Consider the following 22,126-nt stretch of genomic DNA (forward strand, 5'->3'; position numbering starts at 1 on the left):
CAGTATTTGATACTGCACCATTTACAACCACTCTCTGTTCTCTATGATGCAGCCAGTTCCTTACCCATCTACAAATACTTTCCCCATGTCCCAGATTTTCCATTTTATTTATCAACCTCTTGTCTATGTCAAAAGACTTAGCAAAATCTAGGAAGACCGCGTATACTGCATTTACATTATCACGTTTGTTACCGACATCCTCATAAAAGCCTAGTAAGTTTATTTGCCATGAACAATTCTTCACAAACCCATGTTGGTTAACACTGAATAGCCTGTGAAGCTCTAAATATTTTTGGATACCATCCCTTAAATATCCCTCAAAAAATGTACCCACTATTCATGTTAAGCTCACAGGTCTGTAGTTAGCTGGGCCATCCCTTTTTCCTTTTTTGAATATTGGTACTACCTCCCCTATTCTCCAGTCTTTTGGTACCTTACCAGATGATAATGAGTTCTCAAAAACGTAATACAGTGAGTGGTGTTGCTAATTCCTCCCTTAGTTCCATTAGTACCCTAGGATGAATCCTGTTTGGGCCTGGGGATTTGTTTGTTTTGATTTTGCTGAGCCGTAATGTTATCTCATCTGTCGTGACAGTGATTTTAAGATATGGGTTGCTTGTCCCATTTGCGGTACCTGTATGCTCCACTATCTGCTCTTCCCTAGTAAACACGGATGAGAAAAATTCATTTAACAATTCTGCTTTTCCCTTATCCTCTGTAACGCTGCTGTGTGTGAGTGGCCATGGCAAATAGATTATTTATTGGCGCTTGCACACATCAGTGCGGACCGGGAGTGTGGGTTTGCGGCCCGTGGGATTCACCCATGGGAACGGCCAGTGTTTCATGGTTGTTCCCATTCGTGGGTACGGGGGGTGGGGATCTGATGTCAGCAGATGTTACATGCCCGCCTGCTTCCTCTAAGGCACTTGCAGACATAAGACACCAAAGAGGTGTATTTCATTTGCAAGTGCTAGAAAAATCCATTGATGGTATGCGATCATCAAATGATTTTGTGCCCGCACGCAAGGCAGTGAATGGATGAGTATGCTAATCATCTATTTGCATGCCTGCGGGTGATAGTGCCGTGCCCGGGGGGGGGGGGGGGGGGGGGCAGCTGTGCGTGCGGTGGACAGTGACTGGTGGACTCACAAGCCTGCAAAATTTGCAGATTTGCGAGTCAACCAGAGTAAGGGCCCTTGTTTTTACTAGAAGTCATCGTTTTCTTGTTTTGGTCATTTGTTTATATACTTTGGCCCTAATTCATATGTGGTTGGGAGGGACTGGCACTGCTGCTTACATACAGTAGAAGCAGCAGCAATACTTCCAATATGGTACTATAGCAGGAAGTGTCATAGCTTCTAATGCATTACTGATCCAAACAGCATCCAAGGATGCAGTATCAGATCATCTTGGGCGCCAGCATCTATGTGATTGAAAGGCTGCTCTGTGGGTATGATCCATATCACTGCAGATACTGGACAATACTGTACTCCAAACTTCCCCTCACCCTCTCAATACCACATTGTACTGCATTGACATGGAACATGCAGGTAGTGTGGTGGCAACCCCTTCTCTCTCTTCAAGTTCTCTCCTTCTACCCTTAGCCACATTTGCATACCTCTCAACACTATGTAGACACTGTCCTGTTGTATCACCCATAGGACCCCATTTGCTGTTGGGGGGGGGGGGGGTTGATGATCACTGCTACTTTTACAAAGCAGCCAGTGATCACAAGCTAGATGCCATGAAAATGCTCATGGCATTTGACAGTGCAAGGGTGATGCGAAGGGCTGCTCAGCTGTTCAAGGAGCACTGGGTACACCTCCAAAAGAATGATAATGTGGGTAGAGTAGCAATGCACTGCCCTCTCCACTACAGGAACTGCCCCTCCATCTGAGGTCCAACCCCCTTTGTGGGTGCTCTCAACCTCCGGCACTGCAGGCACCACATTGCCGGCAACAAATCTTGGAAGGTACTATATGCAGTTGCAATAGCTACGTGGCTTAGAAGCCATAGGCTTATTTGAGGGTTCGATAGTGTGACTATCTGTGTAAATTTGTATGTAAGTGGTGGATTGCATACACAGGTGGTGGCATCTGAACAAATTACAGTGGTTGCAGCATTATCATCTTTTTCAATACAGATTCATAAATTTAAGCAGTTGTGAATGCAAGTGTTCTGGTTTAATCGCAAGGCTGCAAATTCGCAGCCTTGTGATTTCACCAAACTCTGCCTTGAAAATGGCCAGCCGCCTGCCCCCTCACAGTGTGGGTTCGCCCGCACAGCCTGCAAATTAATTTTTAGCATAAACATCCATTAGCATGCTGCGGGAAACACCCACATATTTTGAGATGTGGACGGTACACACATATAAAAGTGACTTTCAAGTCACTTAAATATACGTCCACACTGGAACAGATATGGGCGGGCAGCCCATGAAACGCTGGGCATTCCCATATGGTAATGGGGCTGCCAAGCTTCCCCTGCCCTTCCCTGCCTCGTGCAAACCATGTAGGGTGCGTGCACCTGGCAAACTGAAAGTTCGCCATGTGGGCACGCACCCTGCATATGTGTAAGGTAGGACTGGGTGTGTGGACCCAGTAGAAAAACACTGCAGGGTGACCTCTGACTTATCTGAAGGAAAAGCACGACAGACTCAGGCAAGGAGTCACTGCAACAGGAGCACAGGACCTCAGGACAGAGCAGGACACGGCTGAAATCCAGGAACACGCTGACAGGCTGTGTACAATGCTGGATACAAGGACTGGGACCGGGAACACTCTGGAGCAGGAACCTAGACAAAGACCTGCACTAAGAACTAGGAACTATATCTTGCAGGATAGTGCTGGCCAGAATGCCCTATAAAGGACTCAGGTGATTAAGACACCTGTGAACAAATCAGCCCACCTCCCAGCAGGGATAACGAGTTCACGCTTGTGCATAATTAAATTCACAGGAGATTGAGCCGCAATTTCACAGACCAACCACCAGAGGCCACCAGAGAGTAAAATACCAAACACAGACTGAAAACAAGACAGAACAGACTAGACAGAAATGAGCCATGTATAATGGCTCCTAACAGTATGCACATGCACAGAAACGCACCTGCACATGCACAGATGCATAACATTGGTCCTCCGTGCGAATGCATGGTGGACCGAACAGACATGAATAAGGCCGTGTGTATCAATAAGAACATTATATCTGTTGCCACTATACATTTAATAAAAAAAAACACTTTTGTTAAGATACTGCATGGAAGTGAGTGTTGAATTGAAAAGGGACAGTTTTTGATGGATCACAAGGAGAGTTAAAGTTCATGCCATTTCGGATTTTCAAACACAATTTGGATATCTGATGTACAGTACAATACTGAAACTTGAAAATTAAGGAAGATTTAATACCTTAAGAAATCAGAGGAGAACACTATTTTGTAATAGGTAGACCAAAAACAATGATCTTTATTTTATCTATAAATAATATAACTGATAATCAAAGATTTTAAGTGCAACACCGCTCCAAGCATACAGCCTAATAGCAGGTAACATAGAAATCTAGTGGCTTTGATAACATAAATTACTTCCTTATACAGCTATAGAAGCAGTTGTGTTCCACGTGTAATTGAAATGGCATAGTCTCCATTTCAAGCCCTTTGCTCTAGACATTTAACAGTTTTAAATAGGATGTTGATGCAAGCCTTGAGACAGAGTAAAAAAATGCAAAAATGCACACATACTTTACAAAGAAATAAAAAGTTTTCTAAACCACATGAATGTATTGTTCTATACATTGTCAAACAGGGTATGACTGCTGGCACTTGACCCCCCAGGCCTGGACAGAACAGCGGGTCCCAACCTTTGATCCTACTGCCAAGAGCTGTATCAGAGCAACAGGGGGCTGATGCATACTGTATCGAAGAAAACAAGCTCTCATTCCTGTAGGTCTGCAAAGCCCCACCTATATGTGATGTCACAAAGTATTAGGGGCACAGGGGCAGAGCAAATCCTTTGTTTTGGAACAGGGGTGGGGCCTTTTCTATTTTGTCAGTCCAATGTTCCACATTTTCTGATTCAAGATACAGTTTGCATCTGCAACATTGTAGTAAAATAGAAAATTTAAATTACAAGAAATCTAGTCACATATCTGTAATTTGTATAGAGGTATCTACAATGGGATAATCTTGTGAAGTAAACATAGGCCATTGGAGCTCAGACCTAAAATACTCTACACTCATAGACTATACTAACCTCTCTGCAGTGCTCTGCAGAATTTACTGCTATAATGGAACTGAACCTTTATTCAAGCATGTTAGAAAAATTCATTAGAATCAATTTGTGCATACAATACAAGATACAAACACATAAAGAGTTAAATTTAACAAAAAAAAAGCAAATATGGTCATCACCGCATGGCATGGTGGGTCCAACTCCACATCCAGATCAATATCCCCACAGCATAGGTTTCTCAAATGAAAATCTAAAATATTGATATTACAGTATATCGTGTTCAAAGAAATCTAGGGGGTCTTGTACACTCATACGAGTTTTGTACCAAAGTGTATTCAGGAAGCCTTTCCATAGCTGATCTTTTATAGCATGGGATTGAGTATCATTCTCATGTGCTGAAAAACAACACCCAAACCCGCCGTCATCTGCCTCCGACCCACCCAGATGCTTGCGAATGGCTCGTGACTATGCAAGTCGCCAAAGCTGTTTGCAATGAAAGCTGCACATGCACATCAAAGACCATGCCGAATTCGGCCCTGTCCGAGTAGTTTACAATTACCCCCTACTGTATGTAAAGTGTTACATAATCCTTGTGGCGCCATAAAAATATAGGATAATAATCACTATATACAGTGAATATAGGAAAATAATCACATACTGTAATATGTAAAGAACAGAGATTTCGGTCTAGCGAGAAATAATGCATTGTAAGGCACTTTTCACAGATAGTCTATCACACAATAGTACTATCTAATTTGTTTGTGTTTTCTTTGCAATTCTACATAGGACATGACTGGACCTCATCGAGAACAGAATACTTCATTGGTCCCATAGAAACATTTGTCAATCCTCCTAAAACCATGCTGTGGCACCCCTTTAAACTTGCTGCCCCTGTCTCCACGACCTTGCCAAGCTCATCCCCTTCTATTCAAATGGTCGGTGTTCCTCAGAGTTCTGTTTCTTAGGCCCAGTTCTCTTCTCCTTGTACACTACTTCCTTGGGTTTGCTCATAAGCTCCTTTGGTCTTCAATACTACCTCTATGCTAATGACAAGCATCTATACCTCTCATTACCTTTGTCCTCTCCTGAGCATCTAGCCACCTATCCACCAGAGCATCTAGCCACCTATCCACCATCTCCTCTTGCCACCTATCCACCATCTCCTCTTGAATATCTGAGTGGTTCCTCAAGCTCAACATGAAAAAAACAAACTCATCATTTTTTCCTCATCTACAGTCTCCACCCTCCATATCTCTAAAGGTGCGTACACACAGGGGCGATTTTGTGTAATATTGTGGGAAATATGGTCGCTGAGCGACCATATTGCCTGCGATGAGAGTGTGAACCGGCAATACATTGCCGGGTGCGCGCTCCCGTTTTTACCCCTGTAGTGATCGCTGGTCACATGAACATGCTCATGCGACCAGCTGATTTCCACTGCCGGGCTCCCCCCGGCAGTTTCTTTTTCATCAGTGACCATCTCTGGTCACTGATGAACAGGAGACACAGAGCAATATATTGCTCACCAATATTTTGCTGGCAATATATTGCTGATCAATATATCTCCCCCCGTGTGTACAGTGTTTCCAATACTATAATCTCCCACATTCCTTAACTACGCTGTGTGGGCATCAGTTTTGACAGCAACCACAGGTGTAAAAAAACAATTTTAAAAACAGAATAAAACCAGGCAAGATGATGACTATTGAAATGTAATAATAAAAGTACATAATTATTTTATTTAAGACAATGAGTGGACTACTAAAATATAAAGATACTAGTAATATATTAAAATCAAAATCTACAGATAACCTGAAAAACGTCTAAAATATACACAAAAAATCATTTGAGAGAAACAAGGAGGTAGCATATCTTTTTAGGTTGGAGGAGATGGAGTGGTGATCACATGGCTTGATTAAGCTTTAAATAATTAACCAATTACCAATCTTTCATAGAGGTGATGATAGAGGAGAATTACTGATTACGATGGCAGTCCTATAGATTTTTAGATTTAAATTACAGATCCTTTTGTAACTGTTTGTTTTTGTAAATAGGATATCTTTTTGGGTCTGGTCACCTGTTTCCCAATAATATGTTATATGTGATCTATTATGGTACAGGTGGACAGTGTTTGAGCTTTGTAGTATATAATGGATGTCAATGATTGACCTTTGTATCAGGTGCTAAAATGCACACTGTCTGATTTCCTATAAGTGGTTGTGGGGGGTTATTCAGCAGATATCAGTGTGCCTATTCTACATACAGTATGTTCTCTTATGAACCTTCATACTGATCTGAGCTACAGAGTATTTCACTGCATATGTTGGACTGACTTATTTAAATTGAGTAGGTCATTTTCATTCTGCACTCTACTTTATATATTAGTAATATGTTATTGACAAACAGCACTTTTCAAGTTAGTTAACAATTCCCTCTTGCCTATGTAAAGGGCGGAATATCTTATGATTTTGAGTGACATCTTGGAATGCCATAGTTGTTTATGTATGCCACTTTTATTACTAGGTATTGTAGGGGGGTTGGGAATTTTTTGGTTAGATTCCAATTACTGAGAGCACATGCATTGTATTTGCATTCAAGTATCATTACATAGGCTGTGGCTGGGAAGGCTGTGTGCATGTGTGCATATAATACAGGGTTGACTACCTGACCCTCTCCTTCAGGGAGAAAATGCTTTGTTGCTGGACATCCCTGGTAATGTATTGCTATCACCTGTGGGGAGCTAGGTAATTGATAAGAAAGGTGTTTCACCACAGGTGATGGCAATCATACATGGCAGGGAAGTCCAGGAACAGAGCATTTTCTCCCTGAAGGAAAGGGTCAGGTAGGCAACCCTGATATATTATGTGGATGCAAATTATATTTGAAGTGCATACCTCCCAACATGCCCCTCTCCAGGAGGGACACAATGCTCTGCTACTGCACTTCCCTCTTAATTTTGATTGCCATCACCTGTGGAGAAACACCTTTCTCATTTTCACCGGCAGCAGCAATGACGATGCTGCTCAGCCGGGCTGGCTGCTGATCAGTGCCGCTGCAGCCACATATTGTAGTAGTCCCCGCTGAAGCCTGCACACCCGTGTCCAGCAGCCTCCTTCATGTCTGCGCATGGCCCCCTGTTGATTGGCATCCAGCTACTGTTGATCTGCAGGAGCTCAACAGCAGCGGGACACCAATCAATGGGTGGTCGTGTGCGGACATGTGCACTCTTTTCTTATGGGCAAAAGACTCACCTGCCATGCTGTCCCTTTCCGTGGATGTGTGCGAAACGCTCCTGTGGCTGCTGGAGGGTGATTGTGCCGGGGATGGCCACCAGGGAGCTGGCGTGTTTGTTGAAGCTAAGGACACTGGGGGTCAGGAGGTGGGGGAGGGTGTCTCACCCAGATAAAGCCAGCCCTAGGCATTTGCAAATGCCTAGGGCTGATTCAGCTAAGGGTTGGATTGTGCCACCTGCAAAAATCTTTCTCAGATAATCTCTTCACGTCCCGTTTAAATGATCCCCATCTGATACATAGTTCTGTGGCTGTGATTGTGTCTGTGAGTACATCTCCTGGGCCACTGGGCTGTGCAATGAGGCACATGGGCAACAAGCATGTAATCCCCACTGGGCAACAAGCATATAATCCCCCCTGGGCAACAAGCATGCAATCCCCCTTGCACAACAAGCATGAATTCTCTGGTATCAAGCATGTAACTCCTAGCAACGAACATGTAGGTAAGCTGTACTTATATGGCATTATATGTATTAGGCATTACAGTGTGTGGCATAATGTATAATGGGCATCATGTGTATCAAATGTTGTGCTTTGGGCATCACAGTGTGTGGCATAATGTGTAATGGGCTTCACGGTGTGAGGCGTAATGGGCATAATGGTCTGAGGCATAATGTGTAAGGGGCATCAAGCTGTGAGGCATAATGGGCATCAAAGTGTGACGCAAAATGTGTAATGGGCATCACGTTGTGAGGCATAATGTCTAATGGCCATTATAATGTGTGTGGCATAACGTGTAATGAGCATCATGGCATGTGGTATACTAGTAATGGATGTGTGACGTGTATTATGCATTACAGTATAATTTTTTGGCGTGGGGGAATGATTCATTCCAAAGTGCATATACATAAATAAGTCACCTTCCATTTAGTTTGCATTGATGCCCAATAGGTGTTGATAGGCCCTCCCAGTAGGTGGTGATGGACACGCACAGTAGGTGGTGATAGACACACCCCCCAAAGGTGCACCCCCTAAGAAATTGGCTGCGCACGCCTATGCCACTGCGTAGCCAACTCCAGTCCTCGAAAGCTACCAACAGTTCACGTTTTCCAGCTCACCTCACAGGTACACAGGTGCACTCATTACTGACTAACACATTTTAAAAGATCCACAGGTGGAGCTGAATACTTCACTTGTGATTCTGTGAGGAGACATGGAAAATGTTAACTGTTGGTAGCTCTCGAGGACTGTTCAACCTGTTCAAAAACAGGTGATGGCAATCATACATTAAGAGGAAAGTCCAGCAGCAGAGTAGTTTGTCCCTTCTGGCATGAGTCATGTTGGGAAGTATGAAAGTGCATATTTTTTCAAAGTGCGGCATAATTGAGACATAAGTGCAGAGTTATCATGGTATTACACCAACGTAAAACAGGATGACAAAAATCGACCAAATCTATGAAACCAGCCATAAAACTCTTTGTTTTGACAACCGCAAAATGCATATGCATATGAAAATCCTTTCTGAGTTGCTCTCATTGAGCATACAGCATTGCAACCATTACAACAATGTGCTGTCACCAGCTTTTCTGCTTCCATTGTCAATTTTGCCGTATGTCCATGTTTTCTATAACTCCCTCCTTCACTCATTGTCTACCTAATCATACACCCTGCATCTACCTCTACCCTTCCCCTTCAGTCTAAAACATCTCCTCGTCTTTTGCCTCCTCTGGGAGTTCTATTTCACATGGGATGTTGCTATGGGCAACCAATCAGAATGTACTTATTTATTTAGCACATTCTAGAAGATAAATTAGAATAAATAGTATCTGATAGTTTGAACATATCAACATCCCATGTGAGATAAAACTCACATTTTAGGGAATTTCCCCACTCTGTCTCCCATCCACCACTCTGCTTCATTTCCCTTCCTCTCCTATTATCTCAGTCTCATCTACATCTGCTCAATAATAGTCCTATGATCCTTCCTCTCAACCCTGCATACTCCCTCCTCTCCCTGTCACCCCACCTCACTATCCGCCCCAAACTAAACTCCCTCCCCTACAGTCTTCATTCCTAGCTCAGGCACCCACACCATAACTACTCTCTTATCATCCATGTCCTCAATATTACCTTCCCCTCAATGCTACAGCAACCAGGATAATCTCATCCACAATTCACCAAAGACTATCTCCCTCTCTGCTGTGCCCTCTGGAAAGCCAGATCTGTCTGTAATAAATTGGTCTCCACCCATGATCTCTTCATCTACAACACCCTGAATTTTAGAGCCATTACATAAACCTAGATCTCCCCCACTGACACCACTTCTCTCACTGCTCTCTCTGCTGGTGGCCTTACATTCACACACAACCCCCAGCCTGAGACTTGATGAGGTGATTGTTTTGGGGTCCTACTAATAGCCGGTTACATCTTACAAACCCGAAACCCAAATTGTCCTTTACATTCGCTATATTTGAAGTCCATGCCATACCCCTGTTCCAACCTGTTCACCAAGCCATTGCTGTAATTTACTGCTTCCCAGGTATTCCCACCAAATATCTCAATTACTTTGCTTCCTGGCTCGCTCACTTGCTCTTTGTAGACATTCTCTCCATTATCTTCGGTGATTTCAACATCCCAATTCATATTCCTCTCCAAACTTTGTAAGTCATCCTCCCCTCTCCAAGAAGCCCTACCCTGGCGTCCCTTTCCCTTCAGATTACAATTCAAGCTCCTCGCACTCACTTACAAAGCGATCACTCATTTCTCTTCCACCTACATATCTAACTTTATATCTCTTTATACTCCATCCCACTATCTTTGCTCTACAAATGTCCTCCACCTCTTCTGCCAACTGGTTACTTCCTCCAAATCCTGCCTCCAAGATTTTGGCTGTTGTGCTCCTTATCTCTTGAATTCTCCCCCCTCCCTATCAGACTCTCCACCTCCCTACAAAACTTTGAACAGGCTTTCAAGACCCACTGTCCCCTGATGCAACTTTCTTTATTTACCGTGTACTTGTCCTAAATTGTCTTGTACTTGAATTTATTTAATTGGTTTTTTTTTTGCTCATGTATGTATTGTTAGGTGCTGCAGAAGCCTTGTGGTGCCATAACATTATTATTATTATTATTATTATTATTATTATTATTATTATTATTATTATTATTATTAATAATAATAATAATAATAATAATAATAATAATAATAATAATCACCAAAGACTTACTGTATATACATGCTTGCAATATATCTGTGCAAAGTAATTGTGTAATATTTTGATCTGTGCCTATATTGCACTTGCTGCATACTGTAAATTGTACTGTATACAGTTATTTTTTACTACAAATGTCTAGTGTACATATGGAATGTTGTCACTTGTTCCATGGTGTTTCTGACCAAGAAGGTAGTAGATGGTGACCAACTTGTTTCATCCACGGCTGGGGCATGACCTTTCCAGGACCCAATTGTGGGAGACAAAGGACCAAATTCAGACCTGTTCGCAAGGCTGTAATTTCTCTGTAACATGTGCAGAGAGAGTTAGATTTGGATGGGGTGTGTTAAAACTGAAATCAAAATTGTAGTGTTAGAAAATAAAGCAGCTTGTATTTACTCTGCACAGAAACAAAATAAATCCCCCAAATCTAACTCTCTCTGCGCATGTTACAGCGCCTAATTGTCTATTTCAAATACAGCATGTAACGTGTAAGTTAAAAGTTGATTGGTTCGTAGGTACAGTACTTTATCTCTTACAATTTTATCTCTCTTGGAGCTTTCAGAAATATTGCCTTAACCCCTTGGGTGGCATGCCCAGAAATTTTCTGGGATCAGCTGCGCTGCCGCAGTGGGCGGTCCCTGAACATTTCCAGTCACACCACTAATATGCAGTAGATGCACACCAGTGGTGTCCAGGTGTGGACCACTGGCGCACCACCTCTAGACCCCCGCCCCATCGCACCCCCCAACCCCCCCATCACCTCCGTTCCGGTGATCGTACGCCCAAGCTCCCCTGACCCCTGCCACTTCCCCAGCTGCCAGCCACCTTTCACTTTACAGTAGTGACGTAGACAGCAAGCTCAGGGATGTTCAGGGCGGCTCAGGTGGACTCGGGAGCGCTCAGAATTTCAGGCACCCGAGTCCTCCCAAGCTGGCGCGAACATCCCCAAGCCTGCCGTCTGTGGTCACTGCTATGACTTGCGGCTGGGGCAGCGTCGGCAGGGGAGCTCAGCCTCTTGAATTCAAACACCGGAGCGAAGGTGTGTGTGTGTGTGTGTGTGTGTGGGGGGGGGTCTCCTACAATCTGTGGTGGGTTTTGCTGGAGCTGGACAAACCTGCCCTGGTAGGTTTGTCCTGTCCCAGCAAAACCCACCACTCAAGGGGTTAATCTTTAAAACACTTGTTAATAAAACTCAATAAAAAAACTTAAACTGAATGTCCAAGTTGTAGTTCAGTATTATGAAGTGTTCAATCAGATAAATACTTATATTCTATTCAAACATTTTTGACAGGCTGTATTGAGTAAGATTGTAAAATGTAGGTTACAAAATGATATTCAAACTTGTTATTTCATGAAGACATCTCACTATATAGAAAAAATAATATCCAATTTTTATCTATATAAACTTAAGTGGATAAGATTGTTCTTTTATACATGGTACTGAAAGCAGCAGTGCTGTAAAAGTATTTCCAAACTAGCATTTTAAAAAGGTTTCTAAGAGGATTCGGAATTATGAACATGGGAACAATTTTATGGGAAACAGCTCCTTCCATATCTAAGTAATCGGCAGATGCAATCCAAAACTGCCAGGTTGGAAAAAAATTGGTATATTGAAGGGGCTTTCTGGAGAATTAGCTATGCTTTCTAAAAAGTAAGAGTCTTTTATTTTCAGACCACTGCAGCTGCAAGAAGAAGAATTCGCTCTGTAAAATCAATGCGCACTTGTCTTATTTAGTTTGTTGTCTGAGGGGCTGGAACAAAAGTATAGGAAGAGATGGGAGTTTTCACATGCATCTTAATAGGATGCCTTTTCTACGATGGTTTGATGTGAATATTAAATTGCAATGCTGGAACATACTCATTTAAATATATTTCATTCTTTAACTACTGCTGTTTCTTCTGCATCTCCTGCTTAGGTGGTTTGCATAATACATTTAACGGCTGTAACAGATACGCAGACATGTCTATTAACATAATATATATATAACAATTATATATATAACAATATAAGTATAGAATGCAAGCTTTAGCACAAATATTCAATTCACATAAGCTAATTTGGGAAAGAATCTTTAGGTTCTAAAAAGTAATACCCTGCAGTGGTTATTTTTGTCCTTCATTCATAATGCTAATCCAAAATAAAATTGTATGGTCAGAGCCTAGAATTAAGTGACATGAGAATAAGTGTAGACATATTAAACATTTTATTTTTTAACATCTGTAACAAATTAAACTTCTCAATAAGCATAGTGCAGATCTAATTACCATGGAAATGTATATTAAATCAGATCATGCATGAGGTTTCAAATGTTACTAAGTGTAAACAGTTGACCTAAAAGAGTTAGTATGGAGATGTACAGTAGGTTTTGGAAAAATATCATAACTTAGATTTTGTTATTGTGTCTTGTTTCTTAGGAAAATATAAATTATTTATTTGTTTCATGGAAACCCGTAGCTTGCACAGCCTTTCGATAATCAGTCGATTTGTGAATTTCTTTGATTGGGAAACCATGCGGAATTAGGCCTAATAGTCTACATTCCTCAACTGGTATCTTGTAGTTGTACCTGCAAGTTACAGATGTATCCATATATATCCATATGCTACAGTATACGTGATATAATGTGTGAGCTCGGTGTGACTCTGTGGCACCCAAAGCCTTTACGTGTGACTTTCTCGATTATTGCATATTATTTGTCAAACAGTGTGAATATGATTTATAAGGAGCTTCTGCTGATGGAAATGATATACAGCATGTCTATATTCTGTATGTGATTGCAGTTGTATCTGCATAAGAATTGGACCGTAGCATTTTGTATGCAGATACAGCTGCAGTTTTTTATTTTAACGGAAAAAATCTCAAAAAAGACATGTGGTATAACTAGTAGGGTTTTTTATGCGAAAGGAGGCTAGATATATTTAGACAATTCTGTATAACATACAGTATATTACCAATGGAGATCAGTATTTTTCACAGTTTAAAAAGATACAATTATGAGAAACAAAAAAAAGTCAGCTTCTGTGTTTTAAAAATAGCAGTTATATCTCCCTCCAAGCTTTGAAAGATACCTCCATAGTGTCTCAACTGTAAATAATTTGCATTTGACAGTCTATCACCACTTCAAGTTTACATGAAATAGTGATAACCATGTAACAAATACCAGAGAACACATAGCATGCACTGGATGATAATGGAGGCTAGGATTGTAGCTAGATTTTGTTTTACTAATCAGACTTCTTCTCACTGCCATGCTCCTCCTTTTACTATAGATGCCTATTCTATTAAGTTCATTTAATGCATAGTTATGTATTGGAAACATTCACATTTAAGGGACTAATTACAAAGAGATTTGTTACGCCACCCACACATACTAATTATTGCCTGATCTGTCTTTACCAAACCAGGAATGAAAATGTTCGTTTTATTATCAATTATAATCCACCGTAATAACAACTGTTAAAACCTTAGCGTTGTGGTATACAATATTGTACTATTAATTTATGGGCCCTTTGATTAAATGCACCTACAGTACTTTAATTAAAAGAAATAAACACAAAAGCTTTTAGGTGTAAAAAAGAGACAAAAATAGATTCATTGTTGGAACTTTGTTTTACTGTGTTTCTAGTAATATCTTTCCCTGCCACCAGGGGTCACCAGAGTTGCTGCTCTCTGGTGTCAGGTAATTAATTATACAATTTTGCACATGACTCCTGGCTATTAATTCTGCTTGAGCCCAGCATACTGTACATGGCTGGGGCATTGATGTTCATGTTGTCTGGATTCTTGGTTATGTTCATGTTACATTTCTTGTTTTCTGATTCTGCCATGCCAATATTCTGCCAAGCCAACTAACTGTTAGTTATTTATTTACAGTTTCTTACATAGGGCAGCATATTATTATTAGTAGTAGTAGTAGTAGTAGTAGTAGTAGTAGTAGTAGTAGTTGTTTCGGTACTTGTTTCCTAGAACGGCGCCCATGATTTTGATCTTAGGCATCGCAAGGAAAAAATTGCGTCGGTCGCATCGTATGTGGCCAAAAAAATCACATGCGATGGGACCGACGCGATTACCGCGATTTTACATAGGGAACAATGTTAAATGGCCCAATTGACCCGATTTCACATAGGGAACAATGTTAAATGGCCCACACACCCCAAATACCCACCCTGAAGTGTGAAATGGCCCCCCCAATTGTTAACGCCACCCCACGATCAACGTCAACCCGAATCGTGGCGAGCGCAGCGGTACGCGTCCTCCGACCTTTTCATACCCACACTATCCACATCGGCGTGGAGTTGAGAATAGAAAGTGTGGCGAGCGCAGCGAGCCACCGAGCCCGAACCATGGCGAGCGCAGCGAGCCCCGCAAGTGGACACGGATTACTTAACATGTATTCCGCTGCGCTCGCCACGCTTCGGGCTCGGTGGCTCGCTGCCCTCGCCACACTTTCTATTCTCGACTCTGCGTCAACGTGGATAGTGGGGGTATGAAAAGGTCGGAGGACGCGTACCGCCGCCCCTTGCGGGCTCGCTGCGCTCGCCACGCTTCGGGTTGACGTTGATCGTGGGGTGGTGTTAACAATTGGGGGGGCCATTTCACACTTCAGGGTGGCTATTTGGGGTCTGTGGGCCATTTAACATTGTTCCCTATGTAAAATCGGTAATCGCGTCGGTCGCATCGCATGCGATTTTTTGGCCGCATGCGATGCGACCGACACGATTTACATTTTACCATGCATTTCTATGTAAAATCGTGGCCATCGCATCGGTCGCATCGCATGCCATTATAATGGCATGCGATGTACATGCGATGCCCGCGATGGGCGCCGTTCTAGGAAACAAGTACCGTAGTTTCTTATATAGTGCACACATACAGTATTCCACAGCGCTTTACAGAGAATATTTGAACATTCACATCAATCCCTGCCCCAATCTACATTCCCTACCACATGTACACACATACACACACAGCCATTCTATGGGTAATTTTGTTGGAAGCCAATTAACCTACCAGTATATTTTTGGATTGTGGGAGGAAACCGGAGTACCCAGAGGAAACCCACACAAGTACGGGGAGAATATACAAACTCCACACAGTTATAGCCATGGTGGGGTTCGAGCCCATGACCTCAGTGCTGTGCGGCAGTAATGCTTACCATTGCCCCATATTCCATTGCGCTTTGACTCATGTTCTACCTTGCCAATATTCCTGGATTCCTACATCTATTTATGTATCTGATGATCTTCTATACTAAATGTTTCAGCCTTGTAATTTCCATATGAAGTTATTTTTTCAATACCAAAAAAACCTTTACTTTTAAAGTACTCTGCATATCTGATATCTGCATATCAAGTGTACCTGCAACCTTCTGCCAATCTAAATTCCGACAAAAAATCTAAAAATACTGTATCCACTGCTAGAATCTTTACCTTATGGTTTAAACCAGCAACCAAGGGGTTCATAACAGTAGTGAAGCTGGTACTGCTAGAATGATGGGAGGGAATAATAAGACTTGTACAGTGACCCAATAGTTAGTGCACAAGTCAGATGATGGGCGCACGTGCAGGACCCGTTCTGTACATTTGCAGAGTCTTATGTCCTCACATGCAGTACTCCCCAATTACCAGCTTGGTAAACAGGCAAGGGGTGTTTGGGGCTAGGGAAGGGGCAGTGAATGGGTCCATTCTTCAAAATGGAGGCATGCCTCTTCCCTATTATATTTTAGGGACTGCATCTGGCGATGCAGATTTACTGACTTTGGTGGTCCCACAAGTTATACATCCCTATAGCAAGTGAAGGGATGTGAAGGACTCTGTGTAATGTAGTCACATGGAGGCCGATCAGCTGTGGGAAGTTCTAGTGATTAACTAATGGATATAAGGAACGAACCTACAGACATCCACACTCACTTAGGACCTTGATAAAGAATCCAGCAGGGGATTTGAAACATGTCGGTCCGGGGAGATATCCGGAGACACTGCACCAATACCTGAGATCTGCTTAACTGGGGAACGTGGGACACTGCACATGTTAATGCTCGGGACATTCACTTGTGCCTTATAAGAACTGCCGGTACTTGTGTAATATCTGGGCGCCCGATTTTTTCATTGTATTACAAAGCATTGCATGCAATATAGTGGCATACAATTCATGCAATGCGATTTTTCATTGTAAAGACCCGGTTTTTAATTGTATAGTCACCCATGGGTGATTTCATACCCCCACTATCCAACTACGCATGGAGTTGATTATATATAGTGTGGCGAAGGCAGAGAGCCACCGAGCCCGAAGAGTGGCGAGCGGATGCAGAATACATGTAAAGTATTCCGCGTCCCCTCACCACGCTTTGGGCTCGGTGGCTTGCTTCGATCGCTACACTATATAAAATTAACTCCGTGCGTAGTTGGATAGTGGGGGAATGAAATCACCGATGGGTGACTATACAATGAAAAATCGGGTCTTTACAATCAAAAATCACATCACATGCCTTCAGTAGGGGCATGCGATGAAAAAATTGGGCGCCCAGATAATACACAAGTACCGAACTGCCTGCCAGTTTCTACCCAGCTGGTAATAGTTTATTGTGTAGCCGTGATTCCTGGGATTCTCACCATTCATTTTCTTTGTAGATTGTACAGAATTTGCATTGCATGCACTTTTTATGTCTTGGATATTATTATTAAAAACTGTATTTCACTATGTTATCAATATGATTTTATCTTTACATGGGCCATCATTGTTGTACCCATATTGAAAGGCGGGAAGATAAGAACATCTTAAGCGTTGGTTAAGTAGTGCTATTTGTGTTTTGAATAGATTGTGGTGAAGGGTTTAGGGAATTCCATTTTTTTTTGCACACTACTGTACAAACAGCCTTTTGCACGCACGTGTCTGGGATACACTTTTGCCAATTGTGTAAGTTGTCTTTACAGTATCTGTTACACAAATTTCCTTTGTTAATACATGTACTATATAATGTAATGTAACAAACAAATGTCATGCCTGTACAGTAGTTGGACATGTGTATTAATGAAATGATTTATTTGCCATTAGTCCAGTATCTCCTATTACCTTATAATTTGTGCAACTGTGTTGAGCAGAATTGAGGCCTGATTCAAACCCCTTTGCTGGGCTTGCTAGGAATGCGGAATGTCACTTCCGGTGATGGCGCTTCCCTGTTATGGGTAATTGTAATGTGCGCATTACAATTGCCCATAACACTGAAGCACGGTCACCGGAAGTAACGTTACGCATCCCTATAGGAAGTGAACGGACGCAAAGAACTCTGGGTAATGTAATAATAATAATAATAATGATACTTATATAGCACTTTTCTCCCAATAGGACTCAAAGTGCTGTACCATTGTCTTTACAGTTCAAAATACAAAACAAGCTTAATAGTAGATATCAGTAAAATGCTTGAGTAAATAGATACGTCTTTAGTCTATTTTTAAAGGATTCTATGGTGGGGACTTCTCGCACTGTGCAAGGAAGAGAGTTCCATAGAGTTGGAGCAACAAAGTTGAAAGCTCGACCCCAGACGAATTCAGGGAGATTCTAGGTACTGTTAGTAGTCCTTCTTCAATGGATCGTAGTAACCGAGTAGGACAATGAGGAATCAGAAGCTGATGCAGTTACCTGGTCATGTAGGGCCTTGAAAATGATTTGCCATTTTACAGGTAGCCAGTGAAGGGAGTAGATAAGGGGAGTTATGTGGCAGAAGCTGGTTAGTTAATAGTCTGGCGGCTGCATTTTGTACCAGCTGCAAGCATTCTTTTGATGGGAGATCTGGGTAGAAGGCATTGCAGTAGTCTAGGTGTGATGATATAAATGCATGTATGACTTTAGGCAGGTATTGTGAGGGTATTAAGTGCTTGATACTGGCTATGTTACTCAGATGAAAGAATGAGGATTTGATTGTGGCTGACACCTGAGGTTTGAGGGTCAGGCCACTCTCCAGGACAAATCCCAGATTCCGCACATGATCAGTGTTTTTTTAGTGCTGTGCCCTCCCCCCCCCCCCCCCCCCCCAGTGCAAGACCTGTCAGTTGGCTATGCTGCTCTCTTGTCCTGTGATTTATCATCAGGACTTATGTTTTATCTGGGTTCAGTCTTAGCCAACTGGCACTCATCCACTCCTGGAGCACAGCTAGGCAGCCAGATATTGTGTTATCAGTGCCTGGAGCAAAGGACAGGTACAGTTGTGTATCATCTGCATAGCACTGGTAGACCAGGCCATGACAACTGATTATGTCACCCAATGAAAGCATGTAAGTACTGCAAAAAGCATGGGAGATAGTATAGAACCCTGTGGGACACCCCAAGACAACAGCGCTGGTGGTGAAGAGTATACTCATGATGAAACTCTCTGTGACCTGCCAGTGAGAAATGATTTGAACCAACTAAGGACTGTGCCACCACAGAAATCTTCAGATGCTCAATTAGGATTACCCAACTCATAATACTTATAGTGTTAACAACATCCCCTTAGATCGCCCTGTAGATAGCCACTCACATAACTACCATTCACTTTAAGCAACGCATTTGAACATCTGAGCCCAGCAGCATCTGACAGCTCCCACGTGATCTGTTCCCGATCACACATACGTAAATCACTGCAAATCAACTGATACACTTGATCAAGCATAACACATCACCCTGAGTAAGCGCGGACCTGCGCTATGTCTCAACACCAAGAGATAACACTCCAGTTAGCCACAGACATTAACACGCGGCTCAGCACACACTATGGAGCAGCAGGGGATACCCCGCTGACGTCACCGCTGATGACGGCAGCCACGCACGGCGCGGCTGTCAGTCAACACTGACCCCGCTGGTGGTACCAGCTGACATGAAAGGAGGGACTGGCGCCTTTTTCTTAGGTATATATATGTAGGTATATATATGTCTTTGCTTCACTTGTGTGTCACCCCTGACGAAAACCAGGATTGCCTGGTTGAAACGGCTGTTAGGTCAGCTGTCTGCTATGTTTGTATAACATGCATTATCTTTAATACAATCACTTTTCTTCACTACTAAACGAGTGCTGGTCCTTTCTTACTCCTTCTGCCTGCTACATGGATTGGGTGAGTGTGATATATATATATATATATATATATATATATATATATATATATACAGTGCTATTTTTCAGCAGGAACCAGCATGAACTCAGTTCCTGAACCTCTAGTTAAATATGACATCATCAGGAACTAAAAATGTACTTTCCATAAGATAAGTTGGTACTTCTTTACTTTCACGGCGCCAGCATGGCGCCGCGCGTCAGAGTCCCCTTGCGGGGCTCGCTTTGCTCGCCCATGCTGCGGGCTCGGTGGCTCGCTACGCTCGCCACGCTAATTAAAATCAACTCCATGCCAACATGGATAGTGGAGGTATGAACTATCCATGTTGGCATGGCGTTAACTTCGTTTATTTTACTTAGTTTGTGGCGAGCGTAACCCGGAAGTAGCGCGGCGCCATGCTGGCGCCTTGAAAGTAAAGAAGTACCGATAAGTTTTATTTTAAAGTCACCTGTGACTGCCTTTGTTTTCCATAAAAATAGTACTGTATATATATATATAAATATATATATATATATATATATATATATATATATATATATGTGTATGCCTTGTTCTTGTTAAAAGTCTACCCGACTGAAACGTCGAACGGAACCCCAGAGTGGTCTGAAAGTTTTTTTTTGGTGAAAGTCCTGTGGGAGTGCCGCTGCATTGTGTCTCATATATATATATATATATATATATATATATATATATATATATATATATATATATATATATATATATATATATATATATACAAGCAATTGGAAAATCCGCACACCATATATAAAGATCATCTTCTGGGTGCCATGGCCATAAGTGGATGATGATGAATGGATAATTAGAGCCAAGCACACCAATTTGAAAAAAGTTTTGTATTATAAGAAAAAGTGCAAAAAATCCATTGGCAGTACAAACAGTCCAATATAGCAGATCAAGTCATCCAGATACTTATCAGCATGCAAGCCGGTAGATGGGAGACAGGATACAAGACATCATAGTACTGCATACAATGGGACAAAGTCAGGTCTGCTCAACAGCTGTTTCGGAGTGTCTATCCGTCGTCAGGAGCATGCCTGACTGACCCACAATACCCGGTATATATAGTAACCGCAATAACTTGGTAATGAAAAAAGTGAACTCACCTGTGATCGCTAACTCACATGAGAAGGGAAGCGTGCGTTCAGTCCGGCCTCCGCCAGTACTAGCGCATCACTTCCTGTACATTCTGATAGGGTGTAGGGCCGTGTCAGGCTCACATGTGACACGCTGCGATACGTAACTTCCGCTACTCACACAGCGGTCTCCATGGAGACCAAACACTACCTTTGCTAGAACGTCATCAACCTGGGGCGTACACGCGATAGGTTGGCGACCCACCAGCGTGCACGTTACCATGGCGACGTGTTACTAGCCGCTAGAGCCTGATGTAAATGACAGCTAACACAAAAAGTACCAGCGGTCACTCCCCAGGTCTCACAATGCGCACCCAAACAACTAAAACTGAGCAATAGATCCACCAAACAGGCACCATTTCGTGGTACACTGATCGGGGTCCAGCCCATAAATAATTTGCGATCACTGGTGTTATAAAGTATCAGTAGGTTACTGCGTTAGTCAACATATACCGGGTTTACAACAAGTTTGGTCATATAAAAATCAAAAATGATACATAACGATAAACATAAGAAAATTTATACAAAAACGATCACAAAAAACAATTGAGGAAATATTCCTCATTCAGGCCTAATGGTGACATGGAGGTTAATTGGTTAATCCAATAGCATTCTTTTTGCAATAGGAGTTTACCCCGGTCACCACCCCTCCGTAAAGGTGGGATGTGATCGATTGGTTGGAATCTGAAATCTTTCAGAGTATGCCCATATTGTACAAAATGTTTGGCCACCGGAGGTGTGTCAGTGTCCACCTTCTGCATGGCTTTTTTAATAGAGGATCGGTGTAGACCTATTCTTTCCTTAAGAGTGCGTATAGTTTTCCCAATATATAGTTTGTTACATGGGCAACGAATGGCGTATATGACAAATTTACTATCACAATTTAGTTTAAACTTGATAGTATAAGAATTTGATGTAAGTGGGTCAACAAAATGTGTTCCCACTGACATAAATTGACAGTTTACACATTTTGAACACCTGAAAGCCCCTGTCTTGGGGGTAAGCCAATTAGAGGTTCTAACAGTGGTCAAATCTGATTTAGCTATAATACTCTTAAGGTTGTTGCTTTTCTTATAACAGAATCTAGGATTGGACTGGCATTGCTGGCCTAGTATGTCATCTGTTTGAATAATGTGCCAGTGCCTCAGAATAACTTCCCTGATTCTCTTGGATGCAACAGAATAGGTGGACACAAAAGTAACTCTATTATCTTCACACTT

The sequence above is a fragment of the Crinia signifera genome, chromosome 5 (genome assembly GCF_055691185.1).
Source record: "Crinia signifera chromosome 5, ASM5569118v1, whole genome shotgun sequence".
NCBI classification, from domain to species: domain Eukaryota; kingdom Metazoa; phylum Chordata; class Amphibia; order Anura; family Myobatrachidae; genus Crinia; species Crinia signifera.